Source organism: Hydra vulgaris, chromosome 11 (genome assembly GCF_038396675.1).
Source record: "Hydra vulgaris chromosome 11, alternate assembly HydraT2T_AEP".
NCBI classification, from domain to species: Eukaryota; Metazoa; Cnidaria; class Hydrozoa; order Anthoathecata; family Hydridae; genus Hydra; species Hydra vulgaris.
Window position 1 is genome coordinate 4701726 of NC_088930.1, and position 22153 is coordinate 4723878.

General features: G+C 29.9%; 1 long non-coding RNA gene across 1 annotated transcript; it reads left to right on the plus strand.

Moving 5' to 3' along the window:
- The first annotated feature begins 657 nt into the window (after positions 1–657).
- On the plus strand, positions 658–21236 carry LOC136087347 (uncharacterized). Its single transcript, XR_010641742.1, has 2 exons — positions 658–744; positions 21039–21236. It is a non-coding gene; the product is annotated as an uncharacterized LOC136087347 (long non-coding RNA).
- Positions 21237–22153: the final 917 nt, after the last annotated feature.

Consider the following 22153-nt stretch of genomic DNA (forward strand, 5'->3'; position numbering starts at 1 on the left):
TTAATGCAGTTTACTTTATTATCAGCATCATACATTCACACATGACGTAATTATTACGAAAAATGCAAAGAATGTTTGTTATTTTGCAAATTAAATCAGATAATTTCCACAAAGCACATTTTTTATTAGGTAGGTATTGTGTCAAAAAATGGAAAAGAATGATAAATGATAAAGTATAATTTATCATCATAAGAGAACTAGTTGAACTTACGCCAATTGCTTATAACTGGTGGCAGTTAAACAAAATGAAGAATTTTCGATATCACAATTACGGAAAAACCAGTTAGTGTACAATTGCCTTAAAACAATATATTTAGCTATCAAAATTTCTTAATTTTTTTGATGATTTTTAACATTTGCATAAATAGAGTAAGTATAAATGGAACTTGGTTTTTAGTTTTTATGAAAAATGTTTACTTTTAACTAGTCTACTGTAACATATTGAGGCAATTGAGGCAAACCTCGTTAAACAAAATAATTACTGAATTAATTCTACTTATCCATTAGGGTAAAAATTTTTCAAAAAGCAAGGGGTTTGTAATAAAATATCACATCCGCCTAAAATATCACATCCCCCATAGAAAACCCGAAATCGAGAATGCGTTTTCAAGTTATTGCACTTAGAAGTGTATCTAGTACGTCCGAAATATTTATGTACAAAAACAATAAAATTAAAATCGCAACGATCAAGATTCATAAAGCGATTTGTAAATAATATACTGTATATGAAGTTAGCATTAAATGGTAATATATTTTAAATTCATACTTATGAAATTTTGATCTTAATATATTGCGTGACAATAATTATATAGATTACACATGGGGGATGTGATATTTTAGATACCAAATACTAATACTTTGCAGTATTTAAAATATTACATAGGGAGATGAAATATTTTAGAAGCCTGAATAAGGGGAATGTAATATTTAACGTAGGAATTTCAGCTTCTTATTGTGATATATATACAGATTACACATGGGGGATGTGATATTTTAGATACAAAATACTAATACTTTGCAGTATTTTAAATGTTACACAGGGGGATGTAATATTTTAGAAGCCTGAATAAGGGGGATGTGATATTTTACGTAGGAATTTCAGCTTCTTATTGTGATATATATACAGATTACACATGGGGAATGTGATATTTTAGATACCAAATACTAATACTTTGCAGTATTTTAAATGTTACATAGGGGGATGTAATATTTTAGAAGCCTGAATAAGGGGGATGTGATATTTTACGTAGGAATTTCAGCTTCTTATTGTGATATATATACAGATTACACATGGGGGATGTGATATTTTAGATACCAAATACTAATACTTTGCAGTATTTTAAATGTTACATAGGGGGATGTAATATTTTAGAAGCCTGAATAAGGGGATGTGATATTTTATGTTGGAATTTCAGCTTCTTATTGTGATATATATACAGATTACACATGGAGGATGTGATATTTTAGATACCAAATAATAATACTTTGCAGTATTTTAAATGTTACATAGGGGGATGTAATATTTTAGAAGCCTGAATAAGGGGGATGTGATATTTTACGTAGGAATTTCAGCTTCTTATTGTGATATATATACAGATTACACATGAAGGATATGATATTTTAGATACCAAATACTAATACTTTGCAGTATTTTAAATGTTACATAGAAGATGTATTATTTTAGAAGCCTGAATAAGGGGGATATGATATTTTACGTAGGAATTTCAGCTTCTTATTGTGATATATATACAGATTACACATAGGGGATGTGATATTTTAGATACCAAATACTAATACTTTGCAGTATTTTAAATGTTACATAGGGGATGTAATATTTTAGAAGACTGAATAAGGAAGATGTGATATTTTACATAGGAATTTCAGCTTCCTATTGTGATATATATACAGATTACACATGGGGGATGTGATATTTTAGATACCAAATACTAATACTTTGCAGTATTTTAAATGTTACATTGGGGGATGTATTATTTTAGAAGCCTGAATAAGGGGGATGTGATATTTTACGTAGGAATTTCAGCTTCTTATTGTGATATATATACAGATTACACATGGGGGATGTGATATTTTATATACCAAATACTAATACTTTGCAGTATTTTAAATGTTACATAGGGGGATGTAATATTTTAGAAGCCTGAATAAGGGGGATGTGATATTTTATGTAGGAATTTCAGCTTCTTATTGTGATATATATACAGATTACACATAGGGGATGTGATATTTTAGATACCAAATACTAATACTTTGCAGTATTTTAAATGTTACATAGGGGATGTAATATTTTAGAAGACTGAATAAGGGGGATGTGATATTTTACGTAGGAATTTCAGCTTCCTATTGTGATATATATACAGATTACACATGGGGGATGTGATATTTTAGATACCAAATACTAATACTTTGCAGTATTTTAAATGTTACATAGGGGATGTATTATTTTAGAAGCCTGAATAAGGGGGATGTGATATTTTACGTAGGAATTTCAGCTTCTTATTGTGATATATATACAGATTACGCATGGGGATGTGATGTTTTAGATACCAAATACTAATACTTTGCAGTATTTTAAATGTTACATAGGGGATGTATTATTTTAGAAGCCTGAATAAGGGGGATGTGATATTTTACGTAGGAATTTCAGCTTCTTATTGTGATATATATACAGATTACACATGGGGGATGTGATATTTTATATACCAAATACTAATACTTTGCAGTATTTTAAATGTTACATAGGGGGATGTAATATTTTAGAAGCCTGAATAAGGGGATGTGATATTTTATGTTGGAATTTCAGCTTCTTATTGTGATATATATACAGATTACACATGGGGGATGTGATATTTTAGATACCAAATAATAATACTTTGCAGTATTTTAAATGTTACATAGGGGGATGTAATATTTTAGAAGCCTGAATAAGGGGGATGTGATATTTTACGTAGGAATTTCAGCTTCTTATTGTGATATATATACAGATTACACATGAAGGATATGATATTTTAGATACCAAATACTAATACTTTGAAGTATTTTAAATGTTACATAGGGGATGTATTATTTTAGAAGCCTGAATAAGGGGGATATGATATTTTACGTAGGAATTTCAGCTTCTTATTGTGATATATATACAGATTACACATAGGGGATGTGATATTTTAGATACCAAATACTAATACTTTGCAGTATTTTAAATGTTACATAGGGGATGTAATATTTTAGAAGACTGAATAAGGGGGATGTGATATTTTACATAGGAATTTCAGCTTCCTATTGTGATATATATACAGATTACACATGGGGGATGTGATATTTTAGATACCAAATACTAATACTTTGCAGTATTTTAAATGTTACATTGGGGGATGTATTATTTTAGAAGCCTGAATAAGGGGGATGTGATATTTTACGTAGGAATTTCAGCTTCTTATTGTGATATATATACAGATTACACATGGGGGATGTGATATTTTATATACCAAATACTAATACTTTGCAGTATTTTAAATGTTACATAGGGGGATGTAATATTTTAGAAGCCTGAATAAGGGGGATGTGATATTTTATGTAGGAATTTCAGCTTCTTATTGTGATATATATACAGATTACACATAGGGGATGTGATATTTTAGATACAAAATACTAATACTTTGCAGTATTTTAAATGTTACACAGGGGGATGTAATATTTTAGAAGCCTGAATAAGGGGGATGTGATATTTTACGTAGGAATTTTAGCTTCTTATTTTGATATATATACAGATTACACATGGGGAATGTGATATTTTAGATACCAAATACTAATACTTTGCAGTATTTTAAATGTTACATAGGGGGATGTAATATTTTAGAAGCCTGAATAAGGGGGATGTGATATTTTACGTAGGAATTTCAGCTTCTTATTGTGATATATATACAGATTACACATGGGGGATGTGATATTTTAGATACCAAATACTAATACTTTGCAGTATTTTAAATGTTACATAGGGGGATGTAATATTTTAGAAGCCTGAATAAGGGGATGTGATATTTTATGTTGGAATTTCAGCTTCTTATTGTGATATATATACAGATTACACATGGGGGATGTGATATTTTAGATACCAAATAATAATACTTTGCAGTATTTTAAATGTTACATAGGGGGATGTAATATTTTAGAAGCCTGAATAAGGGGGATGTGATATTTTACGTAGGAATTTCAGCTTCTTATTGTGATATATATACAGATTACACATGAAGGATATGATATTTTAGATACCAAATACTAATACTTTGCAGTATTTTAAATGTTACATAGGGGATGTATTATTTTAGAAGCCTGAATAAGGGGGATATGATATTTTACGTAGGAATTTCAGCTTCTTATTGTGATATATATACAGATTACACATAGGGGATGTGATATTTTAGATACCAAATACTAATACTTTGCAGTATTTTAAATGTTACATAGGGGATGTAATATTTTAGAAGACTGAATAAGGGGGATGTGATATTTTACATAGGAATTTCAGCTTCCTATTGTGATATATATACAGATTACACATGGGGGATGTGATATTTTAGATACCAAATACTAATACTTTGCAGTATTTTAAATGTTACATTGGGGGATGTATTATTTTAGAAGCCTGAATAAGGGGGATGTGATATTTTACGTAGGAATTTCAGCTTCTTATTGTGATATATATACAGATTACACATGGGGGATGTGATATTTTATATACCAAATACTAATACTTTGCAGTATTTTAAATGTTACATAGGGGGATGTAATATTTTAGAAGCCTGAATAAGGGGGATGTGATATTTTATGTAGGAATTTCAGCTTCTTATTGTGATATATATACAGATTACACATAGGGGATGTGATATTTTAGATACCAAATACTAATACTTTGCAGTATTTTAAATGTTACATAGGGGATGTAATATTTTAGAAGACTGAATAAGGGGGATGTGATATTTTACGTAGGAATTTCAGCTTCCTATTGTGATATATATACAGATTACACATGGGGGATGTGATATTTTAGATACCAAATACTAATACTTTGCAGTATTTTAAATGTTACATAGGGGATGTATTATTTTAGAAGACTGAATAAGGGGGATGTGATATTTTACATAGGAATTTCAGCTTCCTATTGTGATATATATACAGATTACACATGGGGGATGTGATATTTTAGATACCAAATACTAATACTTTGCAGTATTTTAAATGTTACATTGGGGGATGTATTATTTTAGAAGCCTGAATAAGGGGGATGTGATATTTTACGTAGGAATTTCAGCTTCTTATTGTGATATATATACAGATTACACATGGGGGATGTGATATTTTATATACCAAATACTAATACTTTGCAGTATTTTAAATGTTACATAGGGGGATGTAATATTTTAGAAGCCTGAATAAGGGGGATGTGATATTTTATGTAGGAATTTCAGCTTCTTATTGTGATATATATACAGATTACACATAGGGGATGTGATATTTTAGATACCAAATACTAATACTTTGCAGTATTTTAATTGTTACACAGGGGGATGTAATATTTTAGAAGCCTGAATAAGGGGGATGTGATATTTTACGTAGGAATTTCAGCTTCTTATTGTGATATATATACAGATTACACATGGGGAATGTGATATTTTAGATACCAAATACTAATACTTTGCAGTATTTTAAATGTTACATTGGGGGATGTATTATTTTAGAAGCCTGAATAAGGGGGATGTGATATTTTACGTAGGAATTTCAGCTTCTTATTGTGATATATATACAGATTACACATGGGGGATGTGATATTTTATATACCAAATACTAATACTTTGCAGTATTTTAAATGTTACATAGGGGGATGTAATATTTTAGAAGCCTGAATAAGGGGATGTGATATTTTATGTTGGAATTTCAGCTTCTTATTGTGATATATATACAGATTACACATGGGGGATGTGATATTTTAGATACCAAATAATAATACTTTGCAGTATTTTAAATGTTACATAGGGGGATGTAATATTTTAGAAGCCTGAATAAGGGGGATGTGATATTTTACGTAGGAATTTCAGCTTCTTATTGTGATATATATACAGATTACACATGAAGGATATGATATTTTAGATACCAAATACTAATACTTTGCAGTATTTTAAATGTTACATAGGGGATGTATTATTTTAGAAGCCTGAATAAGGGGGATATGATATTTTACGTAGGAATTTCAGCTTCTTATTGTGATATATATACAGATTACACATAGGGGATGTGATATTTTAGATACCAAATACTAATACTTTGCAGTATTTTAAATGTTACATAGGGGATGTAATATTTTAGAAGACTGAATAAGGGGGATGTGATATTTTACATAGGAATTTCAGCTTCCTATTGTGATATATATACAGATTACACATGGGGGATGTGATATTTTAGATACCAAATACTAATACTTTGCAGTATTTTAAATGTTACATTGGGGGATGTATTATTTTAGAAGCCTGAATAAGGGGGATGTGATATTTTACGTAGGAATTTCAGCTTCTTATTGTGATATATATACAGATTACACATGGGGGATGTGATATTTTATATACCAAATACTAATACTTTGCAGTATTTTAAATGTTACATAGGGGGATGTAATATTTTAGAAGCCTGAATAAGGGGGATGTGATATTTTATGTAGGAATTTCAGCTTCTTATTGTGATATATATACAGATTACACATAGGGGATGTGATATTTTAGATACCAAATACTAATACTTTGCAGTATTTTAAATGTTACATAGGGGATGTAATATTTTAGAAGACTGAATAAGGGGGATGTGATATTTTACGTAGGAATTTCAGCTTCCTATTGTGATATATATACAGATTACACATGGGGGATGTGATATTTTAGATACCAAATACTAATACTTTGCAGTATTTTAAATGTTACATAGGGGATGTATTATTTTAGAAGCCTGAATAAGGGGGATGTGATATTTTACGTAGGAATTTCAGCTTCTTATTGTGATATATATACAGATTACGCATAGGGGATGTGATGTTTTAGATACCAAATACTAATACTTTGCAGTATTTTAAATGTTACATAGGGGATGTATTATTTTAGAAGCCTGAATAAGGGGGATGTGATATTTTACGTAGGAATTTCAGCTTCTTATTGTGATATATATACAGATTACACATGGGGGATGTGATATTTTATATACCAAATACTAATACTTTGCAGTATTTTAAATGTTACATAGGGGGATGTAATATTTTAGAAGCCTGAATAAGGGGATGTGATATTTTATGTTGGAATTTCAGCTTCTTATTGTGATATATATACAGATTACACATGGGGGATGTGATATTTTAGATACCAAATAATAATACTTTGCAGTATTTTAAATGTTACATAGGGGGATGTAATATTTTAGAAGCCTGAATAAGGGGGATGTGATATTTTACGTAGGAATTTCAGCTTCTTATTGTGATATATATACAGATTACACATGAAGGATATGATATTTTAGATACCAAATACTAATACTTTGCAGTATTTTAAATGTTACATAGGGGATGTATTATTTTAGAAGCCTGAATAAGGGGGATATGATATTTTACGTAGGAATTTCAGCTTCTTATTGTGATATATATACAGATTACACATAGGGGATGTGATATTTTAGATACCAAATACTAATACTTTGCAGTATTTTAAATGTTACATAGGGGGATGTAATATTTTAGAAGCCTGAATAAGGGGATGTGATATTTTATGTTGGAATTTCAGCTTCTTATTGTGATATATATACAGATTACACATGGGGGATGTGATATTTTAGATACCAAATAATAATACTTTGCAGTATTTTAAATGTTACATAGGGGGATGTAATATTTTAGAAGCCTGAATAAGGGGGATGTGATATTTTACGTAGGAATTTCAGCTTCTTATTGTGATATATATACAGATTACACATGAAGGATATGATATTTTAGATACCAAATACTAATACTTTGCAGTATTTTAAATGTTACATAGGGGATGTATTATTTTAGAAGCCTGAATAAGGGGGATATGATATTTTACGTAGGAATTTCAGCTTCTTATTGTGATATATATACAGATTACACATAGGGGATGTGATATTTTAGATACCAAATACTAATACTTTGCAGTATTTTAAATGTTACATAGGGGATGTAATATTTTAGAAGACTGAATAAGGGGGATGTGATATTTTACATAGGAATTTCAGCTTCCTATTGTGATATATATACAGATTACACATGGGGGATGTGATATTTTAGATACCAAATACTAATACTTTGCAGTATTTTAAATGTTACATTGGGGGATGTATTATTTTAGAAGCCTGAATAAGGGGGATGTGATATTTTACGTAGGAATTTCAGCTTCTTATTGTGATATATATACAGATTACACATGGGGGATGTGATATTTTATATACCAAATACTAATACTTTGCAGTATTTTAAATGTTACATAGGGGGATGTAATATTTTAGAAGCCTGAATAAGGGGGATGTGATATTTTATGTAGGAATTTCAGCTTCTTATTGTGATATATATACAGATTACACATAGGGGATGTGATATTTTAGATACCAAATACTAATACTTTGCAGTATTTTAAATGTTACATAGGGGATGTAATATTTTAGAAGACTGAATAAGGGGGATGTGATATTTTACGTAGGAATTTCAGCTTCCTATTGTGATATATATACAGATTACACATGGGGGATGTGATATTTTAGATACCAAATACTAATACTTTGCAGTATTTTAAATGTTACATAGGGGATGTATTATTTTAGAAGCCTGAATAAGGGGGATGTGATATTTTACGTAGGAATTTCAGCTTCTTATTGTGATATATATACAGATTACGCATAGGGGATGTGATGTTTTAGATACCAAATACTAATACTTTGCAGTATTTTAAATGTTACATAGGGGATGTATTATTTTAGAAGCCTGAATAAGGGGGATGTGATATTTTACGTAGGAATTTCAGCTTCTTATTGTGATATATATACAGATTACACATGGGGGATGTGATATTTTATATACCAAATACTAATACTTTGCAGTATTTTAAATGTTACATAGGGGGATGTAATATTTTAGAAGCCTGAATAAGGGGATGTGATATTTTATGTTGGAATTTCAGCTTCTTATTGTGATATATATACAGATTACACATGGGGGATGTGATATTTTAGATACCAAATAATAATACTTTGCAGTATTTTAAATGTTACATAGGGGGATGTAATATTTTAGAAGCCTGAATAAGGGGGATGTGATATTTTACGTAGGAATTTCAGCTTCTTATTGTGATATATATACAGATTACACATGAAGGATATGATATTTTAGATACCAAATACTAATACTTTGCAGTATTTTAAATGTTACATAGGGGATGTATTATTTTAGAAGCCTGAATAAGGGGGATATGATATTTTACGTAGGAATTTCAGCTTCTTATTGTGATATATATACAGATTACACATAGGGGATGTGATATTTTAGATACCAAATACTAATACTTTGCAGTATTTTAAATGTTACATAGGGGGATGTAATATTTTAGAAGCCTGAATAAGGGGATGTGATATTTTATGTTGGAATTTCAGCTTCTTATTGTGATATATATACAGATTACACATGGGGGATGTGATATTTTAGATACCAAATAATAATACTTTGCAGTATTTTAAATGTTACATAGGGGGATGTAATATTTTAGAAGCCTGAATAAGGGGGATGTGATATTTTACGTAGGAATTTCAGCTTCTTATTGTGATATATATACAGATTACACATGAAGGATATGATATTTTAGATACCAAATACTAATACTTTGCAGTATTTTAAATGTTACATAGGGGATGTATTATTTTAGAAGCCTGAATAAGGGGGATATGATATTTTACGTAGGAATTTCAGCTTCTTATTGTGATATATATACAGATTACACATAGGGGATGTGATATTTTAGATACCAAATACTAATACTTTGCAGTATTTTAAATGTTACATAGGGGATGTAATATTTTAGAAGACTGAATAAGGGGGATGTGATATTTTACATAGGAATTTCAGCTTCCTATTGTGATATATATACAGATTACACATGGGGGATGTGATATTTTAGATACCAAATACTAATACTTTGCAGTATTTTAAATGTTACATTGGGGGATGTATTATTTTAGAAGCCTGAATAAGGGGGATGTGATATTTTACGTAGGAATTTCAGCTTCTTATTGTGATATATATACAGATTACACATGGGGGATGTGATATTTTATATACCAAATACTAATACTTTGCAGTATTTTAAATGTTACATAGGGGGATGTAATATTTTAGAAGCCTGAATAAGGGGGATGTGATATTTTATGTAGGAATTTCAGCTTCTTATTGTGATATATATACAGATTACACATAGGGGATGTGATATTTTAGATACCAAATACTAATACTTTGCAGTATTTTAAATGTTACATAGGGGATGTAATATTTTAGAAGACTGAATAAGGGGGATGTGATATTTTACGTAGGAATTTCAGCTTCCTATTGTGATATATATACAGATTACACATGGGGGATGTGATATTTTAGATACCAAATACTAATACTTTGCAGTATTTTAAATGTTACATAGGGGATGTATTATTTTAGAAGCCTGAATAAGGGGGATGTGATATTTTACGTAGGAATTTCAGCTTCTTATTGTGATATATATACAGATTACGCATAGGGGATGTGATGTTTTAGATACCAAATACTAATACTTTGCAGTATTTTAAATGTTACATAGGGGATGTATTATTTTAGAAGCCTGAATAAGGGGGATGTGATATTTTACGTAGGAATTTCAGCTTCTTATTGTGATATATATACAGATTACACATGGGGGATGTGATATTTTATATACCAAATACTAATACTTTGCAGTATTTTAAATGTTACATAGGGGGATGTAATATTTTAGAAGCCTGAATAAGGGAGATGTGATATTTTATGTAGGAATTTCAGCTTCTTATTGTGATATATATACAGATTACACATGGGGGATGTGATATTTTAGATACCAAATACTAATACTTTGCAGTATTCTAAATGTTACATAGGGGGATGTAATATTTTAGAAGCCTGAATAAGGGGGATGTGATATTTTACGTAGGAATTTCAGCTTCTTATTGTGATATATATACAGATTACACATAGGGGATGTGATATTTTAGATACCAAATACTAATACTTTGCAGTATTTTAAATGTTACATAGGGGATGTATTATTTTAGAAGCCTGAATAAGGGGGATATGATATTTTACGTAGGAATTTCAGCTTCTTATTGTGATATATATACAGATTACACATAGGGGATGTGATATTTTAGATACCAAATACTAATACTTTGCAGTATTTTAAATGTTACATAGGGGATGTAATATTTTAGAAGACTGAATAAGGGGGATGTGATATTTTACATAGGAATTTCAGCTTCCTATTGTGATATATATACAGATTACACATGGGGGATGTGATATTTTAGATACCAAATACTAATACTTTGCAGTATTTTAAATGTTACATTGGGGGATGTATTATTTTAGAAGCCTGAATAAGGGGGATGTGATATTTTACGTAGGAATTTCAGCTTCTTATTGTGATATATATACAGATTACACATGGGGGATGTGATATTTTATATACCAAATACTAATACTTTGCAGTATTTTAAATGTTACATAGGGGGATGTAATATTTTAGAAGCCTGAATAAGGGGGATGTGATATTTTATGTAGGAATTTCAGCTTCTTATTGTGATATATATACAGATTACACATAGGGGATGTGATATTTTAGATACCAAATACTAATACTTTGCAGTATTTTAAATGTTACATAGGGGATGTAATATTTTAGAAGACTGAATAAGGGGGATGTGATATTTTACGTAGGAATTTCAGCTTCCTATTGTGATATATATACAGATTACACATGGGGGATGTGATATTTTAGATACCAAATACTAATACTTTGCAGTATTTTAAATGTTACATTGGGGGATGTATTATTTTAGAAGCCTGAATAAGGGGGATGTGATATTTTACGTAGGAATTTCAGCTTCTTATTGTGATATATATACAGATTACGCATAGGGGATGTGATGTTTTAGATACCAAATACTAATACTTTGCAGTATTTTAAATGTTACATAGGGGATGTATTATTTTAGAAGCCTGAATAAGGGGGATGTGATATTTTACGTAGGAATTTCAGCTTCTTATTGTGATATATATACAGATTACACATGGGGGATGTGATATTTTATATACCAAATACTAATACTTTGCAGTATTTTAAATGTTACATAGGGGGATGTAATATTTTAAAAGCCTGAATAAGGGGATGTGATATTTTATGTTGGAATTTCAGCTTCTTATTGTGATATATATACAGATTACACATGGGGGATGTGATATTTTAGATACCAAATAATAATACTTTGCAGTATTTTAAATGTTACATAGGGGGATGTAATATTTTAGAAGCCTGAATAAGGGGGATGTGATATTTTACGTAGGAATTTCAGCTTCTTATTGTGATATATATACAGATTACACATGAAGGATATGATATTTTAGATACCAAATACTAATACTTTGCAGTATTTTAAATGTTACATAGGGGATGTATTATTTTAGAAGCCTGAATAAGGGGGATATGATATTTTACGTAGGAATTTCAGCTTCTTATTGTGATATATATACAGATTACACATAAGGGATGTGATATTTTAGATACCAAATACTAATACTTTGCAGTATTTTAAATGTTACATAGGGGATGTAATATTTTAGAAGACTGAATAAGGGGGATGTGATATTTTACATAGGAATTTCAGCTTCCTATTGTGATATATATACAGATTACACATGGGGGATGTGATATTTTAGATACCAAATACTAATACTTTGTCAGTATTTTAAATGTTACATTGGGGGATGTATTATTTTAGAAGCCTGAATAAGGGGGATGTGATATTTTACGTAGGAATTTCAGCTTCTTATTGTGATATATATACAGATTACACATGGGGGATGTGATATTTTATATACCAAATACTAATACTTTGCAGTATTTTAAATGTTACATAGGGGGATGTAATATTTTAGAAGCCTGAATAAGGGGGATGTGATATTTTATGTAGGAATTTCAGCTTCTTATTGTGATATATATACAGATTACACATAGGGGATGTGATATTTTAGATACCAAATACTAATACTTTGCAGTATTTTAAATGTTACATAGGGGATGTAATATTTTAGAAGACTGAATAAGGGGGATGTGATATTTTACGTAGGAATTTCAGCTTCCTATTGTGATATATATACAGATTACACATGGGGGATGTGATATTTTAGATACCAAATACTAATACTTTGCAGTATTTTAAATGTTACATAGGGGATGTATTATTTTAGAAGCCTGAATAAGGGGGATGTGATATTTTACGTAGGAATTTCAGCTTCTTATTGTGATATATATACAGATTACGCATATGGGATGTGATGTTTTAGATACCAAATACTAATACTTTGCAGTATTTTAAATGTTACATAGGGGATGTATTATTTTAGAAGCCTGAATAAGGGGGATGTGATATTTTACGTAGGAATTTCAGCTTCTTATTGTGATATATATACAGATTACACATGGGGGATGTGATATTTTATATACCAAATACTAATACTTTGCAGTATTTTAAATGTTACATAGGGGGATGTAATATTTTAGAAGCCTGAATAAGGGGGATGTGATATTTTATGTAGGAATTTCAGCTTCTTATTGTGATATATATACAGATTACACATGGGGGATGTGATATTTTAGATACCAAATACTAATACTTTGCAGTATTCTAAATGTTACATAGGGGGATGTAATATTTTAGAAGCCTGAATAAGGGGGATGTGATATTTTACGTAGGAATTTCAGCTTCTTATTGTGATATATATACAGATTACACATAGGGGATGTGATATTTTAGATACCAAATACTAATACTTTGCAGTATTTTAAATGTTACATAGGGGATGTATTATTTTAGAAGCCTGAATAAGGGGGATGTGATATTTTACGTAGGAATTTCAGCTTCTTATTGTGATATATATACAGATTACACATTGGGGATGTGATATTTTAGATACCAAATACTAATACTTTGCAGTATTTTAAATGTTACATAGGGGATGTAATATTTTAGAAGACTGAATAAGGGGAATGTGATATTTTACGTAGGAATTTCAGCTTCCTATTGTGATATATATACAGATTACACATGGGGGATGTGATATTTTAGATACCAAATACTAATACTTTGCAGTATTTTAAATGTTACATTGGGGGATGTATTATTTTAGAAGCCTGAATAAGGGGGATGTGATATTTTACGTAGGAATTTCAGCTTCTTATTGTGATATATATACAGATTACACATGGGGGATGTGATATTTTATATACCAAATACTAATACTTTGCAGTATTTTAAATGTTACATAGGGGGATGTAATATTTTAGAAGCCTGAATAAGGGGGATGTGATATTTTATGTAGGAATTTCAGCTTCTTATTGTGATATATATACAGATTACACATAGGGGATGTGATATTTTAGATACCAAATACTAATACTTTGCAGTATTTTAAATGTTACATAGGGGATGTAATATTTTAGAAGACTGAATAAGGGGGATGTGATATTTTACGTAGGAATTTTAGCTTCCTATTGTGATATATATACAGATTACACATGGGGGATGTGATATTTTAGATACCAAATACTAATACTTTGCAGTATTTTAAATGTTACATAGGGGATGTATTATTTTAGAAGCCTGAATAAGGGGGATGTGATATTTTACGTAGGAATTTCAGCTACTTATTGTGATATATATACAGATTACACATGGGGGATGTGATATTTTAGATACCAAATACTAATACTTTGCAGTATTTTAAATGTTACATAGGGGGATGTAATATTTTAGAAGCCTGAATAAGGGGGATGTGATATTTTACGTAGGAATTTCAGCTTCTTATTGTGATATATATACAGATTAAACATGGGGGATGTGATGTTTTAGATACCAAATACTAATACTTAGCAGTATTTTAAATGTTACATAGGGGGATGTAATTTTTTAGAAGCCTGAATAAGGGGGATGTGATATTTTACGTAGGAATTTCAGCTTCTTATTGTGATATATATACAGATTATACATGGGGGATGTGATATTTTAGATACCAAATACTAATACTTTGCAGTATTTTAAATGTTACATAGGGGATGTATTATTTTAGAAGCCTGAATAAGGGGGATGTGATATTTTACGTAGGAATTTCAGCTACTTATTGTGATATATATACAGATTACACATGGGGGATGTGATATTTTAGATACCAAATACTAATACTTTGCAGTATTTTAAATGTTACATAGGGGGATGTAATATTTTAGAAGCCTGAATAAGGGGGATGTGATATTTTACGTAGGAATTTCAGCTTCTTATTGTGATATATATACAGATTACACATGGGGGATGTGATATTTTAGATACCAAATACTAATACTTTGCAGTATTTTAAATGTTACATAGGGGGATGTAATATTTTAGAAGCCTGAATAAGGGGGATGTGATATTTTATGTTGGAATTTCAGCTTCTTATTGTGATATATATACAGATTACACATGGGGGATGTGATATTTTAGATACCAAATACTAATACTTTGCAGTATTTTAAATGTTACATTGGGGGATGTATTATTTTAGAAGCCTGAATAAGGGGGATGTGATATTTTACGTAGGAATTTCAGCTTCTTATTGTGATATATATACAGATTACACATAGGGGATGTGATATTTTAGATACCAAATACTAATACTTTGCAGTATTTTAAATGTTACATAGGGGATGTAATATTTTAGAAGACTGAATAAGGGGGATGTGATATTTTACGTAGGAATTTCAGCTTCCTATTGTGATATATATACAGATTACACATGGGGGATGTGATATTTTAGATACCAAATACTAATACTTTGCAGTATTTTAAATGTTACATAGGGGATGTATTATTTTAGAAGCCTGAATAAGGGGGATGTGATATTTTACGTAGGAATTTCAGCTTCTTATTGTGATATATATACAGATTACGCATAGGGGATGTGATGTTTTAGATACCAAATACTAATACTTTGCAGTATTTTAAATGTTACATAGGGGATGTATTATTTTAGAAGCCTGAATAAGGGGGATGTGATATTTTACGTAGGAATTTCAGCTTCTTATTGTGATATATATACAGATTACACATGGGGGATGTGATATTTTATATACCAAATACTAATACTTTGCAGTATTTTAAATGTTACATAGGGGGATGTAATATTTTAGAAGCCTGAATAAGGGGGATGTGATATTTTATGTAGGAATTTCAGCTTCCTATTGTGATATATATACAGATTACACATGGGGGATGTGATATTTTAGATACCAAATACTAATACTTTGCAGTATTCTAAATGTTACATAGGGGGATGTAATATTTTAGAAGCCTGAATAAGGGGGATGTGATATTTTACGTAGGAATTTCAGCTTCTTATTGTGATATATATACAGATTACACATGGGGGATGTGATATTTTATATACCAAATACTAATACTTTGCAGTATTTTAAATGTTACATAGGGGGATGTAATATTTTAGAAGCCTGAATAAGGGGGATGTGATATTTTATGTAGGAATTTCAGCTTCTTATTGTGATATATATACAGATTACACATAGGGGATGTGATATTTTAGATACCAAATACTAATACTTTGCAGTATTTTAAATGTTACATAGGGGATGTAATATTTTAGAAGACTGAATAAGGGGGATGTGATATTTTACGTAGGAATTTCAGCTTCCTATTGTGATATATATACAGATTACACATGGGGGATGTGATATTTTAGATACCAAATACTAATACTTTGCAGTATTTTAAATGTTACATAGGGGATGTATTATTTTAGAAGCCTGAATAAGGGGGATGTGATATTTTACGTAGGAATTTCAGCTTCTTATTGTGATATATATACAGATTACGCATAGGGGATGTGATGTTTTAGATACCAAATACTAATACTTTGCAGTATATAAATGTTACATAGGGGGATGAATATTTTAGAAGCCTGAATAAGGGGGATGTGATATTTTACGTAGGAGTTTCAGCTTCTTATTGTGATATATATACAGATTACACATGGGGGATGTGATATTTTATATACCAAATACTAATACTTTGCAGTATTTTAAATGTGACATAGGGGGATGTAATATTTTAGAAGCCTGAATAAGGGGGATGTGATATTTTATGTAGGAATTTCAGCTTCTTATTGTGATATATATACAGATTACACATGGGGGATGTGATATTTTAGATACCAAATACTAATACTTTGCAGTATTCTAAATGTTACATAGGGGGATGTAATATTTTAGAAGCCTGAATAAGGGGGATGTGATATTTTACGTAGGAATTTCAGCTTCTTATTGTGATATATATACAGATTACACATGAAGGATATGATATTTTAGATACCAAATACTAATACTTTGCAGTATTTTAAATGTTACATAGGGGATGTATTATATTAGAAGCCTGAATAAGGGGGATGTGATATTTTACGTAGGAATTTCAGCTTCTTATTGTGATATATATACAGATTACACATAGGGGATGTGATATTTTAGATACCAAATACTAATTCTTTGCAGTATTTTAAATGTTACATAGGGGATGTAATATTTTAGAAGACTGAATAAGGGGGATGTGATATTTTACGTAGGAATTTCAGCTTCCTATTGTGATATATATACAGATTACACATGGGGGATGTGATATTTTAGATACCAAATACTAATACTTTGCAGTATTTTAAATGTTACATTGGGGGATGTATTATTTTAGAAGCCTGAATAAGGGGGATGTGATATTTTACGTAGGAATTTCAGCTTCTTATTGTGATATATATACAGATTACACATGGGGGATGTGATATTTTATATACCAAATACTAATACTTTGCAGTATTTTAAATGTTACATAGGGGGATGTAATATTTTAGAAGCCTGAATAAGGGGGATGTGATATTTTATGTAGGAATTTCAGCTTCTTATTGTGATATATATACAGATTACACATAGGGGATGTGATATTTTAGATACCAAATACTAATACTTTGCAGTATTTTAAATGTTACATAGGGGATGTAATATTTTAGAAGACTGAATAAGGGGGATGTGATATTTTACGTAGGAATTTTAGCTTCCTATTGTGATATATATACAGATTACACATGGGGGATGTGATATTTTAGATACCAAATACTAATACTTTGCAGTATTTTAAATGTTACATAGGGGATGTATTATTTTAGAAGCCTGAATAAGGGGGATGTGATATTTTACGTAGGAATTTCAGCTACTTATTGTGATATATATACAGATTACACATGGGGGATGTGATATTTTAGATACCAAATACTAATACTTTGCAGTATTTTAAATGTTACATAGGGGGATGTAATATTTTAGAAGCCTGAATAAGGGGGATGTGATATTTTACGTAGGAATTTCAGCTTCTTATTGTGATATATATACAGATTAAACATGGGGGATGTGATGTTTTAGATACCAAATACTAATACTTAGCAGTATTTTAAATGTTACATAGGGGGATGTAATTTTTTAGAAGCCTGAATAAGGGGGATGTGATATTTTACGTAGGAATTTCAGCTTCTTATTGTGATATATATACAGATTATACATGGGGAATGTGATATTTTAGATACCAAATACTAATACTTTGCAGTATTTTAAATGTTACATAGGGGATGTATTATTTTAGAAGCCTGAATAAGGGGGATGTGATATTTTACGTAGGAATTTCAGCTACTTATTGTGATATATATACAGATTACACATGGGGGATGTGATATTTTAGATACCAAATACTAATACTTTGCAGTATTTTAAATGTTACATAGGGGGATGTAATATTTTAGAAGCCTGAATAAGGGGGATGTGATATTTTACGTAGGAATTTCAGCTTCTTATTGTGATATATATACAGATTAAACATGGGGGATGTGATGTTTTAGATACCAAATACTAATACTTAGCAGTATTTTAAATGTTACATAGGGGGATGTAATTTTTTAGAAGCCTGAATAAGGGGGATGTGATATTTTACGTAGGAATTTCAGCTTATTATTGTGATATATATACAGATTATACATGGGGAATGTGATATTTTAGATACCAAATACTAATACTTTGCAGTATTTTAAATGTTACATAGGGGATGTATTATTTTAGAAGCCTGAATAAGGGGGATGTGATATTTTACGTAGGAATTTCAGCTACTTATTGTGATATATATACAGATTACACATGGGGGATGTGATATTTTAGATACCAAATACTAATACTTTGCAGTATTTTAAATGTTACATAGGGGGATGTAATATTTTAGAAGCCTGAATAAGGGGGATGTGATATTTTACGTAGGAATTTCAGCTTCTTATTGTGATATATATACAGATTAAACATGGGGGATGTGATGTTTTAGATACCAAATACTAATACTTAGCAGTATTTTAAATGTTACATAGGGGGATGTAATTTTTTAGAAGCCTGAATAAGGGGGATGTGATATTTTACGTAGGAATTTCAGCTTCTTATTGTGATATATATACAGATTACACATGGGGGATGTGATATTTTAGATACCAAATACTAATACTTTGCAGTATTTTAAATGTTACATTGGGGGATGTAATATTTTAGAAGCCTGAATAAGGGGGATGTGAAATTTAAGTAGGAATTTCAGCTTCCTATTGTGATATATATACAGATTACACATGGGGGATGTGATATTTTATATACCAAATACTAATACTTTGCAGTATTTTAAATGTAACATAGGGGGATGAATATTTTAGAAGCCTGAATAAGGGGGATGTGATATTTTACGTAGGAATTTCAGCTACTTATTGTGATATATATACAGATTACACATGGGGGATGTGATATTTTAGATACCAAATACTAATACTTTGCAGTATTTTAAATGTGACATAGGGGGATGAATATTTTAGAAGACTGAATAAGGGGGATGTGATATTTTATGTAGCAATTTCAGCTTCTTATTGTGATATATATACAGATTACGCATAGGGGATGTGATGTTTTAGATACCAAATACTAATACTTTGCAGTATTTTAAATGTTACATAGGGGGATGTAATATTTTAGAAGCCTGAATAAGGGGGATGTGATATTTTACGTAGGAATTTCAGCTTCTTATTGTGATATATATACAGATTACACATAGGGGATGTGATATTTTAGATACCAAATACTAATACTTTGCAGTATTTTAAATGTTACATAGGGGATGTAATATTTTAGAAGCCTAAATAAAGGGGATGTGATATTTTACGTAGGAATTTCAGCTTCTTATTGTGATATATATACAGATTAAACATGGGGGATGTGATATTTTAGATACCAAATACTAATTCTTTGCAGTATTTAAAATATTACATAGGGAGATGAAATATTCTAGAAGCATAGATGAGGGGGATGTGATGTTTTACGTAGGAATGTCAGCTTCTTGTTGTAATAATTAGTGACCACATATACTGAAATAGTGGTAGCACTTTTTTATTTCTTTCAGCTTTGTTGAAATATGTTTAAAAATATATGAGATATATATGTATACAATTTATGTTTATTTACAAAGCTTATATTAAATTTACAATTTTTTGTATTCTTTTTTTTCATTATTTTTTTAGCTTTTTAATGTTTAATTTAATCTTCTATTAAATTTAGATGCGATTGAGCTAACAATTAAAAAATGCAAAATTGTTCAACCAAGACTTTGAAAAGGTTTTTTAAAATGCATAAGGCTTTGAACGAGTTAATGAGTTCTAAAGATTCAAAAAGAACACAACTTACACATTTTTATGCTTGTATTTTTATGTGTTAGTGCATAAACATTTAAGGAAAAGAAATAATTACTGTTTGTCATTGATGTTTCTTTTTTTGTATATTTTTAAATTTAAGGAGAGAGGGCTAGAAAATATTTGGAATCTTTTATTAAATAAAAGAAGCTTCTTTATTATCCCAATAAAGTAACAATTTTAGAGTATGATTAAATTAACGTTTTTTTGTGGGTGGTATGAGAGAAGGTGCCTCTGATTCTTGAATCATTTTTGAATCTTCTCAAGTCCAGTTTAGAAATCGATTTATATATATAATTATAATGATAAATGTAAAATCATTGTGAATTTTTTTATTAAGAAACATCAAATACCAATGTGTAATGATAAAGAATACTGTACCAATACTGTATGTGCATTGTAGTATATTTATAGTACTGTATAATATTATGGAAAAGACGAACATAAAAAATTTGGGAATTGCGATTATTTACTGTTAACTAATTTGAAATCAAAACAGCATGTTGATTATTGTTGTTTTAAGCCCACTGCGACATCGAAATGCTTTCGCGAATATTTTAATCATTTCGACAACGAAACAATTGAGCAATAATAAAAAATTTCTATTAGTACATACTTAGAATATATGGTTTCTTTATTTACTTAATGATACAAATGCTTTAAACCGTGTCCCACATTGTACGACGAGGATTTCAACAACAATTAAAAATCGTGCTTATAATGACAGCCAGATAGCGAGGAATTTGACAAGTTTAAAATAAGGATGAAAGCGTGGTGGTTTAATTAAAATGATTAAGTTAGATAATAAAATTGACTCTATCGATTGGCATATTAAAGACTTTTTAATTTCAATTCAACGAGTCGAGTACAAACGCGTAGCCGTGGTAACAAAATTCAGAACATAAATTGCCGGTAATTATAATATTTGTCAAACAGTTCGACTTGAGCAGTTCAGGAAAGGACTGAGTTTAAGCAAAGTGAAGT